The sequence below is a fragment of the Lepeophtheirus salmonis genome, chromosome 9 (assembly GCF_016086655.4).
Source record: "Lepeophtheirus salmonis chromosome 9, UVic_Lsal_1.4, whole genome shotgun sequence".
Lineage (NCBI taxonomy): Eukaryota > Metazoa > Arthropoda > Copepoda > Siphonostomatoida > Caligidae > Lepeophtheirus > Lepeophtheirus salmonis.
In genome coordinates, this window is record NC_052139.2 from 31,100,529 (window position 1) to 31,119,543 (window position 19,015).

The following is a 19,015-nucleotide window of genomic DNA, read 5'->3' on the forward strand; positions in this document are numbered from 1 at the left end:
AGACCGAAGTGGACACAGACGAGTATAAGAAAACGACACAGTCCAATCCCCTCAAGTCCATGATGTCACATGCAGGAGATCTCGGGGTTTCACACCAGAGGGGTATCAAAAATAGAAGTAAATAGCCTCGTGAAGGGAGAGAGGCCAGTTCTTTTGAACTCTTTTTTGACACTTTTGCCCCTCTACAGCCAGATGCTACCCCCGCCCCCCTCGACTACAACTTTTGAATGCATGTCTATCGTCCTAACATCAAGGCCCTCAACAACACCATTGTCAGCTATCCCTGGGACGCCATGATGCAGGATTGCAATGGGGGCAAGGCCTTCCACCGCCGTCTGGAAGCCATCATTGCCACTAAGGGCGGTTACATTAATGATTAAGAGAGCTCGGACATATATCTGATTTATCGTATGTATTCATTTTGTTGAAATTGTATTGCTAATTAGTAAGTTATATCTTGTTGAATTTTAAAATTCAAAGCATTTAGATTATATGAACCATTCGATAAGGATTGATGTCCTGATAGATTTTATTTATCAAAAAAAATATGCAGTACATCAACACCAAAGCAAACTTGTATATCTTTTATCAAAATTAAGTGCGGATTACATAATTGATAAGTATTGTCCATTTTCTATGAGAAAATTATTCTTATTAACCCTTGAGTGTGTTTCAATTGATAGTCACTATTAAATATTGTGAAATGGACATATTTCATAGATGAAAGGGCCTATATCGGGGAACATATTAGTTTTTTTAAATTGCAGATCATTGCAGATGACTGGTAATGTATCCTCTTCAGTCATAAAAGTCCATAAGAGCTATTTCATACCCCAAATCTCCAAACAGATTGGGTTTTTGGCAAGAGATAAGGGAGATGTGGAACTCACTCCAACTGTGAAAATTCGGAGTTGGGCCGTTATCAGTCACCAGATAGTGTCAAATCTTCCCTTGATTCCACGAAACCAAACTACTAAGACGAGTACTACGTAACAGAGATACTCAAAAAGTCTATGATGTCAGCTTTATCTCGTACTGAAGAAACTGGACCTCTTTTGAAGAGGAAAATGTTTGTCTGACACATCAAGAGCCATTTTCCAGCAGGATGGTGCCCCTCCTCACCTCTCCAAAAAGAAACAAAAGTGGTGTTCAGACAACTTGGATTCTTTCTGGGGCAAAGGCTCATGGTCTGCCAACAGTCCTGATTTGTCTCCCATTGTAAATTTGTGAGCTTTGGCCCACAGGGGACTCAATGAAAAGGCTCCAGCGGATGAATAATAATAATAATTAAAAAAATGGTAACAAAAACCCGGGAAAAAATTTATCCAGATACTTTGAATAATCTGTATGAAGGGATGCCAAGGCGCATAAAAAACGCACTAAGCTTAACGGTTGTCATATTAGGAATTAAATAAAGGTTTTCGCAAAAAAAAAAAAAAAAAGAAGTCACTTGTGTAGGTTATTTCATGATTTTCTTTTTTAAATTTCACCATCAATTTTTGTATATATATTGTATATAAATCATTTAAAGCTTGGATTCCCAAATAGGGTTTCGTCGTAGGGTTTACAAGAAATGTCTTTCCTAGAAAAGTAAATAGGTCATGCGAAATGATATAAAAAAAGAAATGTTACCCAAGTATTCGGGCCCCTCCTCACTCCAAAAAAATAACAAAAAACAACAACAACATAGAATGGATGCATAAGAACTTCTCATCTGAGCTTCTGGAGTGTCATCAAAGACGTGTGCAGACTGACGTTGTCTTGATGAAACACAATTCCTACCCTATTTAAGTTTTTTTGTATGCATCCTTCTGCAAAAGGGTTCCAAAGGGTTTAATGATCGATGTTCAGCTCCAGCTACGACTGCTAACAAGACGATCTATCTGGATATTTTATGAACATTTTCGAAGACGGACGTTCCGACGCGTTTTTCCCTTTCATGTAGTAAAAATGTATAATATGGTGAATTTCTTCTTATGAGACCTACATACATGACAAACGATAAGTTGCGACTCAACTGGCCAAGTGAAATACTCTCCGAAATACGTTTGTAGTATACTCTTACACCTTACCCAGAATTTATTTCATGATCCGATGTGACGACTAATGAAATAGATAAACTTATTTAAGAAAGGATGGAAATACGAAACCACTTTTTCCCGAACCTACTATTAATGATGTTACGTTTGACAATTTTAATGCAAAGTACTCAAACATAAGGTTATGTAGCACATTCAAAAGTTCAAATACCAAGAGGTATATTACTCATTCATTCATAATAAACATGTAATTTGAATATATCAAAATGAAATGATAGTTTCGAGGAATAGTTGTTAATAATAAAGGCCAATGTTACACTTAGATAAATTGCAACTGCTACAATTGGTAATGTAGAATTTACAAATTGTACACAACAAATATACCAAACAACGAGAAAATATGATGATTGTAAAATACATATATTAAAGAAATACTTCACACAATATAAAAGTGATTGGTGCAGTAAGGTTCTATTTCTTAAAATAGATGAAAAACCCAAAACATGCTCGTCAATTTCTATCAACAAATTATCCTTGTTAACCCTTTGGATGTGCCATGAATTGCACTTAATGTAGCCAAATTTAATCAAAACAATAAACGAATGATAAATTGTCTGATTTTATGGTTGAAAAGGGACATATACATATAAGTCTTTAAATCAGATAACGCTTCTAAACTAGAGCTAAAGTCCTAGTGTATCTTAACTCTCCCCACAAATTTGAATTTGAGTCATATATGACAATGAAATATTGGGCTGTATTTGCATATATATGAAGGAAATAATGTAATGGGACTTTCATCTTTTATCGATTTTTGTTGAAGATTATTTTTATGTTGACGCACTAACTAAAAGATTATTAATCTCCCACTTTTTGTTATGGGGAAATGTGAGAGAACCTAATCAATATTCAAGGGGAAGAAGCACTTATAATTGTATAAAATATCCTCATAAAAATAATTAAGAATAAAAAATGCTCGAAAACTGAGAAAAAATAAATTGAAGAGTAATTAAATGTGAACAAAAGTGTTCTAAACAGATGCAAGTTATTTTAGGGGAATAAGTTTTGCCCTAAAATAAAATACATGTCGTCTCATATGATTTTGGAAAGTTCGCCTTTGAAAAATTTGACTTGGAAAAAGCTTTATCGTAGATATTATATATATTAAATAACGAGAGGTGATTTATTTTATCGATTTTAATTCTTTGAAATTTACAGCAAAATTGGATTTTTTAATTTAAAATATTAAAGAAAGGAAAATGTGTGACCCTAATTGCATCGGATTCAGGTTTGATATGTTTTTTCTTTAAATCTTCCCATCATTAAAGAAAAGATAATATTTTTATCGATTGCACATTTTATTTATCATGATTAGTGATTGGAGCAAAATCTACATAAGCACTTGTATCGTGTAGTTACCTCATGCAATAACACAAAAATTGACACTTTATTTGTTTGTCAGCTGTTGTTGTTTCTTCTTCTTCCCCTCAAACTAGTGTTGTTAACATCGATTGGTTGAATACGAATTCTTTCTTATTAAGCTGTGAACAATTATTATCAACTAGTATTGAATAGTAATTCAATACTAGTTGTAAGAATTCACAAACTCTCAACTAATTTTGGACCTCTTTCTGTTTCTTTCCGTGGAACGGTTTCAATATGCTATAAAGGTAACGATTTGCCCAATGTTATACTAACATTATATTTATGACTCGTAGTTATGTATTAATAGTAATAACATTAGGTTATAAATTGTTTCGGCGTCAGTTATCAGAAAAATGTTAGCTTAAACCTAATTCTATTTAATTTATGTCCGAAATTTAGGTAATATACATATAAAATTGGAGCCAAATATTCATCAAATTTGTGTTCAGATCTGGATCCGAAAGTTCGGCTAATCCCAGCTAAATAAAAATACAAGGAATTTCAATTTGATGTACCGTACCGACTGTTGGGGAAGACAGACAGATTTTGACGTCATAGAGTATAACAACGCTATGTTAACAACATATAATGAAATTATATGATTAATTGATATAGTATGTAGTATATTCTTTGGTCGTTACTATTAAAAAACAGTATGGGCAACCTCGTTATTAGAACCTTTAAAATAAATAATTATTATATTACATAACAATTGTAGAAGATAAGAATTAATTTGAGTTAAAAAGTGATGAATCATGAACACTGAGATAGGGACTTATCCGATCGCCCATTGAAACACCTCATTTGTTATTTAAGTAATCAATTATGGAACTGTGGATCTTCAGGTGAAATTTTTTGTAGGGAAATGCCATTTTTTGAAGATAAAACTTGAAAGAGTCCTCCAAAGGCAATCATCAAGTATGATTCAATTCTGTCAAAGAAAGAGTTATTTTTTTTATTATAAAACCTGTTATATCTAACTTTTAATTGCAGATCACCTTTATTATTGAGTATGGAGGAAGGGCTTTTTATTAAACCACATCGAAGGAAGACATTTTTGAAGGAAATATTCATATCCTAGTTAGGATAATGTCAGTTTCCTTGTAGTACATCATACTTATCTGGTCTTGGGGTGTCTCTTACTAAACCTGTTTTCATCTATAGATGACTTCACATTAAGTAATTCATGGTTCACCTCTTGTATTTAGATTTGATCTTTCTGTTCAAATTGATTAAAAGTGTTGAAAATTGTCTTTCTGATTTGATTTTCAATATGAGGTAATGTTTGTGGTTCATTTTTGAAGAATTTATTATCAAGGATGCTTCATCCTCCCCTGTACATATATAGGATATCTGCTGCTTGAATATGAATTTTAAACTTATATTATGGATACAGAACCTAAGTGGGGATTATTCAACATCTAATGTATAAAGTAGTCAATGATTTGCCTATCTTAATGCAACAAATCGTTATTATCCCCAAACTCAAGACACGGTACTTAATGAAGTTGTGTTGATATTTATTTCATTTCAAATTGATTTTTATTAATTTATTGTGACAACAAGCTCAACTTTTACTTCCTGGTATTTATTTATTACATTATATTTAGAATTGGACGCTAAGAATCTTTAATTGAAATAACTCATGATTACATTGATCACTCGATGTTGAGTAATTCACCTATAAAGTAACAAACAAACTTATTTCTTGTTCAGTTCTATAATTATTATTTTTATTTCAAAATCCCTTCATGCATTGCTCGGAAATAAATGATATTTTTCATAGGAAAATAATTAATCTAGATTGGAAAGCGTTTGTTGACTCAAACTGTTTATTCTAATAACTGACTCTTGTTCGGTAACGCTCTCATACTTAGTTTTCAAAAAGCAAGTAAATTTATAAATTCGCTATATACATTTATTAGCTTGCAACCACGAAATGTATTCTTTCATTGACTACAATCTTATTGGTAGTATTCAACACTTTATATTTCCATGAATCATTCCAGTAACTCCAATGACTGGACAGCTAAGATGAATTAACACAAGTTATCATTAATGAAAAAAAAAATTGTTTTAGCTCCAACAAATTTGAAATATCATCTTTTCTCAAAAACTTGTGCACTCTTAATTATAATTCACCACTTTTCATTTACCCCTTAACTCGGCCATTGACATTAAACTCGTCCCTTGTTTAATTGTCAGTCCTGTTTTTAATCCTAAAGATGGTATTCTACTTTTTCTTCAAGACATGTCTTTTTAGTTCTTCATTTAGTTGCATCTTTAAAATGAAGATAGCAAACAACTTTATTAAATCTATCAACGGATTTACCATCTATATAAACAGTAATAAGGGTTTAGAAACACACATCATATATCACTAAAATAAATATATAGCATTTTTTTACAAGGTATCTCAATTATTAGTATAGTTGACATCCATTTATTAAGAATTTCCATGTTTGATGTTAGAAAAATCAAACATGGAAATTCATATTTTATTATCATTCAGCTTTTGAATAGATATTTTAACAGTTATTTCAGTTTGTTTTACTTAATACTTAGATGTTCTCTCTCCAAGAATAAAATAATAATGGACATCTTTGGAAAATAAAAAACGTCTTTTCCAATTGTAACTACAAAAAGTATTGCACTCTTCGAATGTCATTTTTTTACAACTCTTGAAATATGAAGGGGCGTTTTGGCTTTTTTTAAAAGTATATTTTAATTAATTTAACTTTAAAATAAAGGAGCTCTTCTGAATGGGAGGCTCTAAAAGTTATCAATCCGTCTATGTGGCACATTCATTCAAAATGTTTTTTTTTTTTTAAATACCTGACGTACATATGTAATATATATTTACCTATTACCTAGGTATTTGTAGATATACAATATATATTACTAAGAAAAAGGAAACATCTCGAAGTAAACTCTCTAAGAAATCCCATAAATGAGTATGTTATGTAACATTTTTATTAATAAAAAAATACATATAGTTAATTAATTATATGTACTCCAAGACGTAATATAAAAAGGAAACAGTTGTTTAGTATTGAGGGAATTCCAAGATTCCTAATAACAGGAACTTTTATCCTGCATTTTGTGAGATGATGATTTTTCTAGTATTATAAATCATGAGTATATTGAGTGTTGACTTATTACATCGAATTAGCTTTTTTAAGCTGTGAACATGTCGTCGAGCGCGAGGAGAAGGCAGGAGTGAGACTTATAGAACTCCTGAATTAAGACCTTTTTTAACGTTAGGTACCTTCTATATGATTTAGTTGAGAGTAAATGGATTACTCTTACAAAGAGTAAGATACCTTCAATTTTTGAAATAGTATAAGTGCAGCCAAAATATCATAATTTTATTTGTATAGCCTTTTTGAGTTTATAGACCGTAGAGTCAGCTGCTTAAAATCCTACAAGAGTAAACTAATTAAAATGAATGAAAACAGCTTAAATGAAAGTATATCTCATATTTGTTTCTTTCAAAAAGCTTGACTTGAAACGCACACTCCTGGATTCTATGAGCTCACTGAAACTAAATTGGCTGGGACCGGTCCTATCGTTCCTCATATTTTTGCCTAAACATTTAAGTAGTACATTACGCCAAATAAGATATATGAGATATTTATTAAGAATATTACAAATATCTTGGAAAAATATTCATGTTTTCATTAAAATGTAACATAATTCATACTAATTATTAGTGTTGGGGTTTGGTCAGGAAATTCTAGACCGGTCTGAGACCGATATACTTTTTATTGGACCGAATTAGTTAGGTACAAACAAAAATATCAGTCCGAACCGGTCTGAAGGAAAAGTTCGATGTAGATCGGTCCTAAGGAAAGATTCAGTCAAGTTGGGTCCCAAAAAAATCGGTCTAGACCGATTTTACAAATAAATTACTTATAGCATGACATCCTATGCATTTTCAAGTACAATGACGTCATACGAAGTTTAAACAGAGATAATTTATCTTATATGTATAGAGTATTTGTTCTAGAACATTTTCAAGGCTATACAGATATTTATTGTTTGTTAAATATAATGAATAAATCAATGGCGGTCGATCTAGAAAAAAAGAAATTGGGCCTCTCAATATATATATGAGACCGAAAAAAATCGGTCTCATCAATTGAAACCGAAAAAAATCGGTCAATAAAGTAAGACCAAAAAAAAATCGGTCCACAAAGTGAGATCCAAAAAAATTGGTTCACGGTTTGAGACCGCGGTCTGGACCGAAATATCGGTCCAGCTCTGGACTGAGTCTCAACACTACTAATTATATTTTTAATTAGTTTTATTATTTATTATATGATATAACGGAATAATTAAAAAAAGGATAAACACCCTCAATGACGTTACAAGATATCAATTTTACCTTCTTCAAGGATGAAGAAGTGGGACTGGACTTCATGGGACCAAACTTGACTGCCGTCCTCGATCCTAAATAAGGACCGACACAGCACTAGTCTTATCAAACTTATCCCCTCATCTACATGGCGGGAAAGTGATATAAAAGGAAAAAACGTTACGTTCTAAATGTTTGCCTTGTTATTTATGATCCAAAAATTAAGTTAACGAATGTAAGCCTCACAATTTGAAGAAATGTTATAGGAGAGAGCAGGTTAGCATTTATGGTGCTTCATTAAATTAGCTAGCTGAAACCAGCTATAAGATGATAAAAAACATAATGACCATCATGTATCAAGCAAGGATATGGGAAGGAGTTACTCAGTTATTAATTCTCTATTATACTCTGAGTCCAACAGGGATTTGCACTTTTAATTCCCCAAGAGATCCTTTTCGTTACTCTCTGTGCACAGGCACTCATAGTTACCAGAGGGGGGGGGCATCCCCTAATTTTTCGTTATTCTACTAAACGCTAATTCACTTATTATCTTGCCCCTTCCACTAATTTTATAGTTTAATGGCTCTGTTAACACTAATTTACTAATGTTAATCCACTAACTAAATTATTTTTAGTGCATAGGCCTGTCAAAAGACGTGCAGAACACATAGAAATCCGTCTAGGTTGGAGGTTCCCAAGAAGAGGAGAATGATTAATATTGAGGAGGGGAACAGTGATGTGTTCTTGACCTAAAACTCTCTTAAAACGGTGAGCATCCAACTAGACTCGCAGGGGTTAAAAAGTTAAATATTATTCGAAAATGAAGCATCTTAAACAGCCAGCACCACCTACCCAAATCAAGCTTATTTTTTTTATTCTTCATTATAATTTGTATAGAAAGTCCTTCAGATAACTTCTTTCCCACTCGCATTGGCACTGACAGAGGGATATGACCGAGGCACGGGCTTATTAATCTACCTATTTCAAAAAATGGACTTTGTTAAGGAATTCACAAGAAACACAAAGTGTTACTTAAAGTACATATATACACATATGGCGCCACTCGTAAATAAAAGCTAGCCACATTTATGGAGCATCTGTTGACGGTTATTCACCAAAGTTTCAGCCATCTACGACGAACAGCTGTTATGTGATGAGTTATTTTGTGGAAATGTATAAAATTGAGTATCGAGCTTTCATTATTATTATTTTTTTAAATGTGATACTTTTTGATAGATTCGAACAATAGCACCATTTAAAGACTTGTTGTGCAAAAATTTGAGGCGTCTAACTCAAGTTTCAAGGTTTCCAGGAACGAGTTTTTAGGAAATTATGTTGAAAAAAATGTCTTGTATCTTTGTAAGGTCGGAAAATTTTTCAGACAACTCTCTTAGTCTCAAATATCAAATCTTAAAAAAACAGAAGATCTCTATCAGAGTAAGATTTTATGATGGGATTAACAATTTTTACAATTTTGAAATTCCGTTCGACACTAATCCGCTAATTTTTTTCTTTGTTCACTAATTAGCGGAAGTTATTAGGAGAGTACTCTTCTCTGGTGGTCACACTTTATACTAAATAACAGAAAATGACGTATATGACACAACCTCTCCATGGATGTATTTGTATGTAGATTGAATCAAGGTTAATAAAAATACAAGATTTTACCATAGTTTAATCGGGATTGCTAGAATTTTCAATCTGATGTATTGTACCAACTGCTGGAAAAGACAGGCAGATTTTGACAAAACATGCAACCAATCATAGTCCATGACGTCACTATTGCTAGAATTTTCAATTTAATGTATCGTACCGACTGCTAGGCAAAAAAAATAGATTTTGACAAAACAATCAACCACTCATCTACTATGACGTAATTATTGAGAGCGTGGTGGAAGTCAAGCATCAGTTCTACATACATTATGGTATAATCCTCTATTTCTATTAAATTTGGGTTGAATTTGAATGGTAATCAATGGCACAAATAAAATATTCGAGTATTTAAGAAGAAAAGAAAAAAAAAAAATTACTATACAGAATGATGAATTCCAAAGTTTTAATAACTAGTATAATTTTATAATTCGTATAATAAAACACAATTTTTTCGCTCGTTCCCCATACCTGTTTAATAATGATATTATTTAGTATACCTTCAATACCAATTTTGTCATTTCACGTTATTTACGATACCTTTTAATATGTTTAATTGAGAATTTATTTTCTATATTTGGGTATCAGTTTATTTGAAGAAAAAAATTTAAAAATTAAAATAAATTGTGAAGGTTGCCTACAAAAAAATAAAAATCGCAGGCTAAAAAATGATTAGGATTTACGACCTTTATTATATCCCAGGTTTAGCCTATTATTTCATGCAAGTATTATATTTATGGTTTGGTTGATGTGTTATGATGTATGCCTTTGCCTTGGATTTCCTTTTTAAAATAATAAAAGTGTTTATAATGTTTCTTTAGTTAAGAATATCATATATTTTATTTGTTTGTGACAAAATTAAATTATAATTTATTATGTCGAAATTGCTTAAGAAATGATATTTCTTTTTGGTTCAAGAAAAAACAAAATCTTCAAAGGACTATTTACTATTATCAATCATTTTGAGAAGTTTAAAAAACAATATACCATATATGTACATATAGAAGGATGATTTGGATCCATTTGAAGCTTGTAAAAACAAAGTGTGGTGCATCAATATAAAAATAATCTAGAACAAAAAAAACATACTAAGTTAAAATCTGAATATATATTGAACAAGATCGTTCAAGTAAATCCGGACCATCTTAAAATACATCATGAACCATAGGGAAAGCATTTAACTTAGTTATTTTAATTTTAAGGCGAGGCTGTGAGCCTTAACTTTAAGTAGTTAGTGGTGCAACTTATAATTCAAAAAAAAAAAAAATTTACGATGTAAGAGACCCGAACGAACACCATCATCAAATTTTCTTGTGTACTCATATTTCTGCTAACATTAACGATGTTATGGAATTGGCTAAAAGAGAAAAGTACCACAACTAGCCTACTGACCCTAACAAATCAAATCTATCCATAAAAGTAACACGATTGTATTTCTAATTGTTCAAGGAAATTCATTTCAAATAGTTGGGAGAAAAATATTTTTTTTCACATCAAATTATGTACATTTAAATTATCATTAATTAATTGATAACTGTACACAGTGTACGTACATAGTTCAATATTATTACGATAGGTGGCGTGAATAAGTGAGTATTGGAAGTGGGAAAATAGATATTAAGTAGTTGTATGGCTCCTTAACCCCTTGTTTCCAAATTTTTATTTTATTTTCGAAATTGAAAATAAAATGTATTAAACTATTTTGCCTCAAGACATTATGCTTTAAGGATATTTCGCCTTAAAATATATTTAAATGATGTTTATATGTCGTAATTGTTTATCTTTGGTTGAAGTCGATGTTTCCTTTAAATTTTCTAAATCAAAATATGTAACATTAATTACTTTAAAATGCGTTCAATGTTTTTAATGTATTGGAATTATGTTCATATCTCAAAATATGCTTGTTCGCTAATTTATGAGTCTTTTTTACTATAAATAATCCATGATGTCTAATTATAAATTATAATCCTAAATATCCTTTGAACAAAATGTCCAGAGGCAAAATAGTATCTGGCCAAATTATCTAGCATCAAAAATGATATATAATGAGGGAGCTAGGATATTTATAAAAACTTCTATAATTAAGGTGTATGGTCCCATATTAATCTAGGTATTTAACGGTTCATATATATACATTTATACTGGGTGCGAGGACAGAATCTGCGGATTAGTAAAGACAACATTGCTCAAGAACCAATCAATTGATCTGTTTGCTGATGGTGTCAAAAGGTTCAACGCGTCATAGGCTTTAATTATTGTTAACCAGTTGTAGTGATAGCATCCCTCTAATTGCCCAAGAAAAACCGATATGTTCAATGAGAGAGATCGAAGGTGCACTGCAATTCAGATTATGCTTAGTGATCATATGAAATTAAGCCATTATGTCATTGTTGGCATTCTCAAAATGCCAGTTAGAAGTGTGAGCAGTCTTAGGAAGCAGCTGGCGGAGTGGTCGAATCTGATGGACATTGTTGAGATGAAGACCAAGGAGGAGAAGAGCACCAGGAACGTCCAGGACGTCAACTTCATCAAGAAGGTCCAGGATGTCATCGACAAGGATCCCAGTGGTCCGTGAGAGCCATGGTGAAGGACCTGGGCGTGTCTGAGTGGACGGTGAGGCCCTGTGTGAAGCATGACTTATAGTGCAAGTCATACAGGCGTCAGACAACTTTACTTCTAACAGAAAAAACAAAGATTTGCGCCTGTTCAAAAGCATCAGATTGCTGAACATGCTGAAGCACCCAAAGGCGCCGAACACGCTGTGGTTCTTCTCTGATGAGAAAAATTTTGTTCAGGACCAAATCCACAACTCCTAGAACCACCGCTGGCTTGCTGTGAATAACAGAGACGTCCCCAGTGTCATGAAAACAAAGTTTCCAGCCACTGTCATGGTCTTTAGGGTCGTCTCCAGTAAGGGGCATATAATGCCGTCCCACATCTTCAAAAAAGGCCTCAGGGTGGATACTGAGGTCTACCTGAAGGTCTTACAGGAGGTGGTGTGGCAAAAGCCAACCGGACGCAAGATTGGCTGAACCGCTACGCTTTTGCGTTCGTATCGTTCTCCTGTTGGCCTCCCTCATCGCCAGATTTGAATCCATTGGACTACTTTGTGTGGTCCTAAGTCGAGAATATGACCAACCGCTCCTCCCATAACCCCAAGGAGTCTCTCATCCCCTGCATCAAGGAGAAGTTCAGTGAGGTAGAACCGGCGCAGATTAAAAATGCCAGTTCGCAGTTTCGCAGCCGCATCGTGCGGGTTTTGGAGGCAGACGGCAGCTTCTTGGAATATATTACTTCTCTATATCATAATAAAGAAATTCCTTTTTGAATTATCAATAAATATTGAAAAATAAGCTTGGAGTTGATTTTTTTCGAATCGGCAGATTTTGTCCTATATACTCATTACAGGGGTGAGGGAGGAGACATGGTACACTGCCAATAACTTTAAAATTTAAGGTTATTTAACCACCCTCTTCTTATACAATTGAATGTCTTCCTTTGTTTATCAAATCAACATAAAACCCTGGTTATCAAATGCTTACAGTTCTAGAGAATTTGGACATTGAAATTTTTGACACGACCAGTAAGTGTTTAATTATATATATTTCAAATATAAAATATGAAAATTAATTTTATTTTATTAAATTTCATAGTTTAGCATTTAATTTGTTAAATTAATTAACATGCTTGTAATATATTTTTAGTTTCAACATTCAATTCACATCTATTTTTTGTTGTTTTTTTTGCGTAATTTGTATGATATATTTTAATAAACTCAATCACAGTAAATAGTAAAAAAATATTTTTTAAATTAATTATGCTCTATTTCTGTAAATGTTTTATTTGTTTATCTTATATTTGGAAATATGAGTATTAATTGGATGCTGTCAAACTTTAATAAAAAGTAAAATAAATGCTTGAAAATTATAAGTTATAGTTTTTACATGTTTCTTCTATGTCATGTTGAACTGGCGTGGAATTCTCTTTTAAATTGTCAAACTTAAGACAGTTTAACAAGAACGAAATTAATAATTGTATCAGGGATCCTCATTTTCCCCTATATATATATATATAAAAAGATTTTGATTCTAAATATCTCGTCATTTTAAAATATTTTGTGTGCAGGAGAGAATGTGTTAATAATGGACTTAAAGTCTGTTCCTTTCATAGCTTGTTGAAAAATTCCAAACTTTTAGAGAGCTCTCTACAAGGTATCATTTCACTAATATCGTAAAAGTACTCTTACCTTAGTATGCCAATTGAATTAATTATGTAAAATACTTTAGGCCCCGTCAAAAAGTGAACATTTTCATTCAGATTCAAAAACTTTCCTACCAATATGAGGAAGAAATCTGCTTAATCCGAGCCGATTAAAAATGTTAATGTATTTAATGGTTAAAGAAGGGATTTATGTTAGGAATAAACAAAGTATAGCGATTAAATATCTGTTAACATCTCACTCTAAAAGAAGAATTATCCTTTATCTTTAGTGTAAATTGATTTGAAAATGCGAAATGTAATCAATATATAGGAATTTAAATATAATTATAATATTTCCGCTGCATTGGTGTGATTTTCAAGGGAGAAGGTTCTCTTCCTTAAAGCTGTAATTTTTATTTTCGCCCTTCAAAATCATACAACAGACGGCTAATATTAACAAGGCTCTTAATTCATGTGTACTATACACTTCAATCCCGCCTTCTCCAAGTGTATTACATGGTCTCTTGAGTTATTTGAAATATTAAAGACTCTCATTTCTAGAGCAGAAACACCGCATTATCCTATCCTCCAAAATCATATTGTCATAGTCAGCTGATTTAAAAAAATAAACTTTAATCAATAGTACCCTCTGATAAAGTATATATAGTTATAGCCTACCTTTGTGCAATATGGTTAATATTATTTGTGAAATGGCTTTAAAAAAAATAAATTATTTAACTTGACTTCGGTACTACTTTAGTATTGGAAAAAGAGGGTGATACGTGTGCTCTTTCTTATTTTTTATTCATTATTTAATAGGTCGTTGCGGTGTTAACTTCTCCCTCTGAAGTAAGCATTATTTTCTATCTTAGGTATAAATTGTATTTAAAGTCCATAGTAAAATAAATATATAATATATGAATTTATATATAATTACAATAAATTCCCTGAACTAATGCTATTTTAAATGTAGAAGGTCCTCCACTTTATATAAATTATTCATTTTCTCCAACCAAAGTCCTATAACAGGCACTTGGTATAAGTAATATTTAGTATATCTCGCTCTCCCTTCTCCTTGCAACTTTTTTTTTTCATAACAAACTACTCAACTCTAGTCCTATCATAACCACCAAAATCATAAATAAACGGCTGGTATTTAAAAATAAACCTTAACCAGTAGTATCACATGTCTCACTCCATTTCTCTCCTCGCGCTCACCAATAGGCATATTCCTTCTAATGATAATCTTTTACTACTTAGTAGAGATGGTAAAGAAGCGCATTTGGCCTCCAAAAATTAACTACTTCACTTAATTGGAACAATTTTATTATACAAGTTAAAACCAGTACACAAAGATAATTAAAGTTATTTGGGATGTAAACGGGGATTTCAGATACGCCAGCTTCGTATGGATGCAAGTTAAAAAGCATTTGCTCAGAAATCAGGGCATTGTAGACAGGTTTCAGTGTCTTTAATAACCCATTACAGCTTGTCATTATTTTTAACCAACTAGGGACTAATAGAAGTATTTATTAATTTTATAAACAAAGTCTATAGTGGTTACGTCCGATGAAGACCCGTCCTTAAGATTTATGACGGGACCGGAGGAGAAGTCAAAATTTTGGGACCAATACATTCCTAATAAGTCCATTAAATGAGCATTGTTTTTTAATTTATTTTTCTTGTACCCCAAATACAATTTTAAATTTGAATTTACGAATAATAATTATATAATCATTGACTATCATCATTGATAATGTATTCTGAACACTTTGTGTGACTTTAATTACTCTTAATTTAGTTTGAGTTATTTATCTCAATTTGTTCAAAAGCTATAGTCGATTGTGGGATTTAATTTCTCAAAATTTAGTTTGAGTTATTTATCTCAATTTGTTCAAAAGCTATAGTCGATTGTGGGATTTAATTTGTCAAAATTTAATGGTTTCTAACTATTAACTTATATTGTTTTCCTACAATGGCTCACTATAATCAGTACGTAATCCTTCTTACAAACAAAGAAACCAAGTTAAAAGTTTGGGGAGTTGTAGTATTTTGACACAAGACGGCCCCACACTTGATTGTTTTGTAAACAAGCCAATATAAATAAACAAGGCTTATGTCCAAAGATGAAATTAATATTCTCTGTTGGTCTATTAAAAAAAAAAGCAAGAATAAACGTATTCATCTACACAATTTGAGGAGAAGGAGCAGCATAGTTGTCAAGGTGTTTTATTCATCAGCTGCAAGGAGCTGTGAGAGCAAGGAAGTATACACAAACATAACTCCGTATCTAGCAATGATATAGGTAGGAATGACTAAATCCTCAATTATATTCCGACCCCTACAAGCATTGTTGTCCTTACTTAGAACATATCTTTTTTTGTAAATAAAACATCAATATTTTATGAAAAGTTCCAAGGACCGACGGTTCTAACGAGCGATAGGATCGGTCCTAAGACTATTCCGGACCAAATAAGTGAGGACAGACACTATACTACCTACAAAGAATTTACACAACTCCACAACAAATCTTTAGAGTTAATTTTTAACATTCTCGCCTTAGCGATCACTTTATACTTTTATGTTTTCAATTTAGGAATAAAATTAGTGTTAGATGTAAAATTAGGTAACAGCAATCTTCAAATATCATACTTTTAAAAATTCTAGTATTAAGTAACTTTATTGTAATTTCCTGCAAAATCTTCTAAAACACTCGCCAATGATGCAAAACACATTGTTAAAATGAAAGAAACCAAAAATGTATTGTTTGGGAGGAGATCAACAGAGCTGTCGTGACGTTTTGTTAACGTTCCGTTAGTCAAAATCCTTTTCGATAAAAAATAAATCCTCATTTTAAAATGATATTAAAAACATTAGCTTAGGATGTTAACAGGATTTAATTTATTATTCTTATACTAAATTTATAAAAAAATTTGTTTCTGATCAAAATTTATTCGTTTATTATTTATGTAAATTTATAGAAATCAAATTAGTACCTATCCGTTTTTGATAAAGTTTTTTATATTGAAGCAGTTCAATATGAGTCCTCATATTGAAAAAATGAAGAATCACATAGATCAAAATAAAAAATAAAAAAAGAACCTGTATATCATATGAAATGCATTATTATGAATTTAAAAAAAAATGCGTTATAAACTTCAAATAACATATATGCATTCAAAAATTTGCCTAAATGAGATCTTCATCTTTTATTTTTGTCAAAAAAAGCTAAATTGATACACGAAAAAATATACAAAAAAATATGCAATATCATTTATTGAAATTGTAAAGAGCAACCTACTATGATTTTTTTTTAATTCTCATAACCAAAAAAAGTTATAGATAATAATGTTGTTGAAAAAATATCCCTCCATAATTCGTTTATTTTTGCACACATTGACAACACCGAAAACTATAAATGCTGTCTAGCAACGTTAAGATCTAAAATTATATGTCCAAAATGTATCCATTTATTGAAGCATTTCCTCTTAAAAATTGAAAGTAAAAGGTTATATCAAAAAAGAAATTGAATTTTTTTCAGAAAAGGACATATATTTTAGTTAAACATCAATTTTCATGCGTAATATTTATACCATTTTATCTCCAAACAAATTTATATAAAACTTAATTTTATATAAAAATCGAATATATGGATTGGAAATCATTGTTTTTTGCACCTTAACTTTTTTGATTTTTTTTTTTTGTAAATTTAGAAAACTAATTTTTTTGTATAATTGTTTTTTGAGACGTAAGCCACTCTTTCATTTATAACCCCTAACTATAGAATAAGCCCTATAATGACCCCCAAAAGTTGGTACCCCTGTTTTAGCCTGACCAGTTTCAAAGAAACCCTTATGCCAAGGTTTAGCCTCCTAGACCCAACGGTGTGGGAACCCATATAAGACACACACAAAAAAACATATTGAATAGATGATGTCCTTTCTTCAAGAAGAACAACAGTTTCGCAAAATAAAAAACAAATATTTTTGTATCAAACGACAAAATAGCAGTTACCCTTTCAATATCATATTTTTTTCATCCATACTTATGCCCCATTTTTCTGTTGTTATGAAAAAGGATAAGGATTGTTCAGGAATGTATGTATTTTACCTGGGATTATGTTTCTATTCGGCTATACAAAGTTAAAAATGAGTTCACACCAAAAAACAAAAAAAAAATCTTCTTATCAAAAGTTTGATCTTGACTTCATATGCATTGAATAATAATTTAATGGAAGCTACTTCTAGAATAAAATTGTTGATTGATTTGATGCCTTACGGTTATATGAATAGATTGGATAATATTTACAGGGATGAGAATGGTTTTATTTTTGTTTCTTTAATTTTTTTATTTGTTCATATAATATTTGTGGTAGTGCGTCTATATAAAAACAATTTCAAAGGTAAACCAACAAACGGAGAAAATCCTAATATATATTATTTTATTTAATATATATAGCCCAATATTTGATAGACATATTTGAGTCAATGATGATGGGCTTATTAATCAAACTTCTGGGATGATTTAGAATAGCCAAGAATCTTAATTATAGTTTAAACCCATTATTTGGCTTGAGACACTAAAATTCGTCCTGATATAAGGCCTCTTGGTTAAAAAAAATATTACTTTCTCATTCTTTTATTATGAAAATCAATTCTAGATACATATTTCAAAAATCTACATTTGGTGTTTTACCCATGTTCACCGACCACTAATCTAAGGCTTACATTGAGAGTTTCTAAAGTATTTTTTTAATGATTAAAACTAATTTATAATTTATTTATCAAATTGCAACCATTATCTTTACGTGCTCTGCAGTCTATACAATTTCGAGCATCGGACACACCAAAAGTCTAAACTATCATGTTGCTTGGAGCCTAGCCACTGGCATTGCATATCCATTACTTGATCTTGTAAAGAGCCAATGTAATCAGTGGTCGCAAGGTTAATAGAAATACACGGTTAGACCATTATGTAATCGGGCTTGTTAGAATGGTCAATCTGATGTATTGTACCCACTTCTGGGTAAGACAAGCGGATTTTGACAAAACACGCAACCAATCACAGTTCATGACGTCACTATTGGTAAAATTTTCAATTTAATGTATCGTACTGACTCCTAGGCAAGAAAAACAGCATTTTGACAAAACACGCAAACGCTCATGGTATATGACGTCAATATTAAAAGCGTGATGGAAGTTAAACAGCAGCTGTACACGTGTTATGCTATAACCTTGAGTATACGTAGAGTGTAACGTTGCAGAGAGAGGTTGTGTGTATTGTCGTTTCCCGGTTACGAATGCATAAAGGAAACTTATGAATAAACTATCAATATATGTATATA

At 31.5% G+C, this 19,015-nt stretch overlaps 1 long non-coding RNA gene across 2 annotated transcripts; it reads left to right on the forward strand.

The window, feature by feature from the left end:
* The first annotated feature begins 3,412 nt into the window (after positions 1-3,412).
* Positions 3,413-9,811, forward strand: LOC121124688 (uncharacterized). 2 transcript variants are annotated; one of them, XR_005866382.2, is made up of 4 exons: positions 3,429-3,709; positions 8,457-8,589; positions 8,719-9,258; positions 9,350-9,811. It is a non-coding gene; the product is annotated as an uncharacterized lncRNA (long non-coding RNA). The 2 variants fall into 2 exon arrangements; XR_011781838.1 differs by lacking the exons at positions 8,457-8,589; positions 8,719-9,258; positions 9,350-9,811 and adding exons at positions 3,864-4,382; positions 4,458-7,557 and having other exon boundaries at positions 3,413-3,709.
* Positions 9,812-19,015: the final 9,204 nt, after the last annotated feature.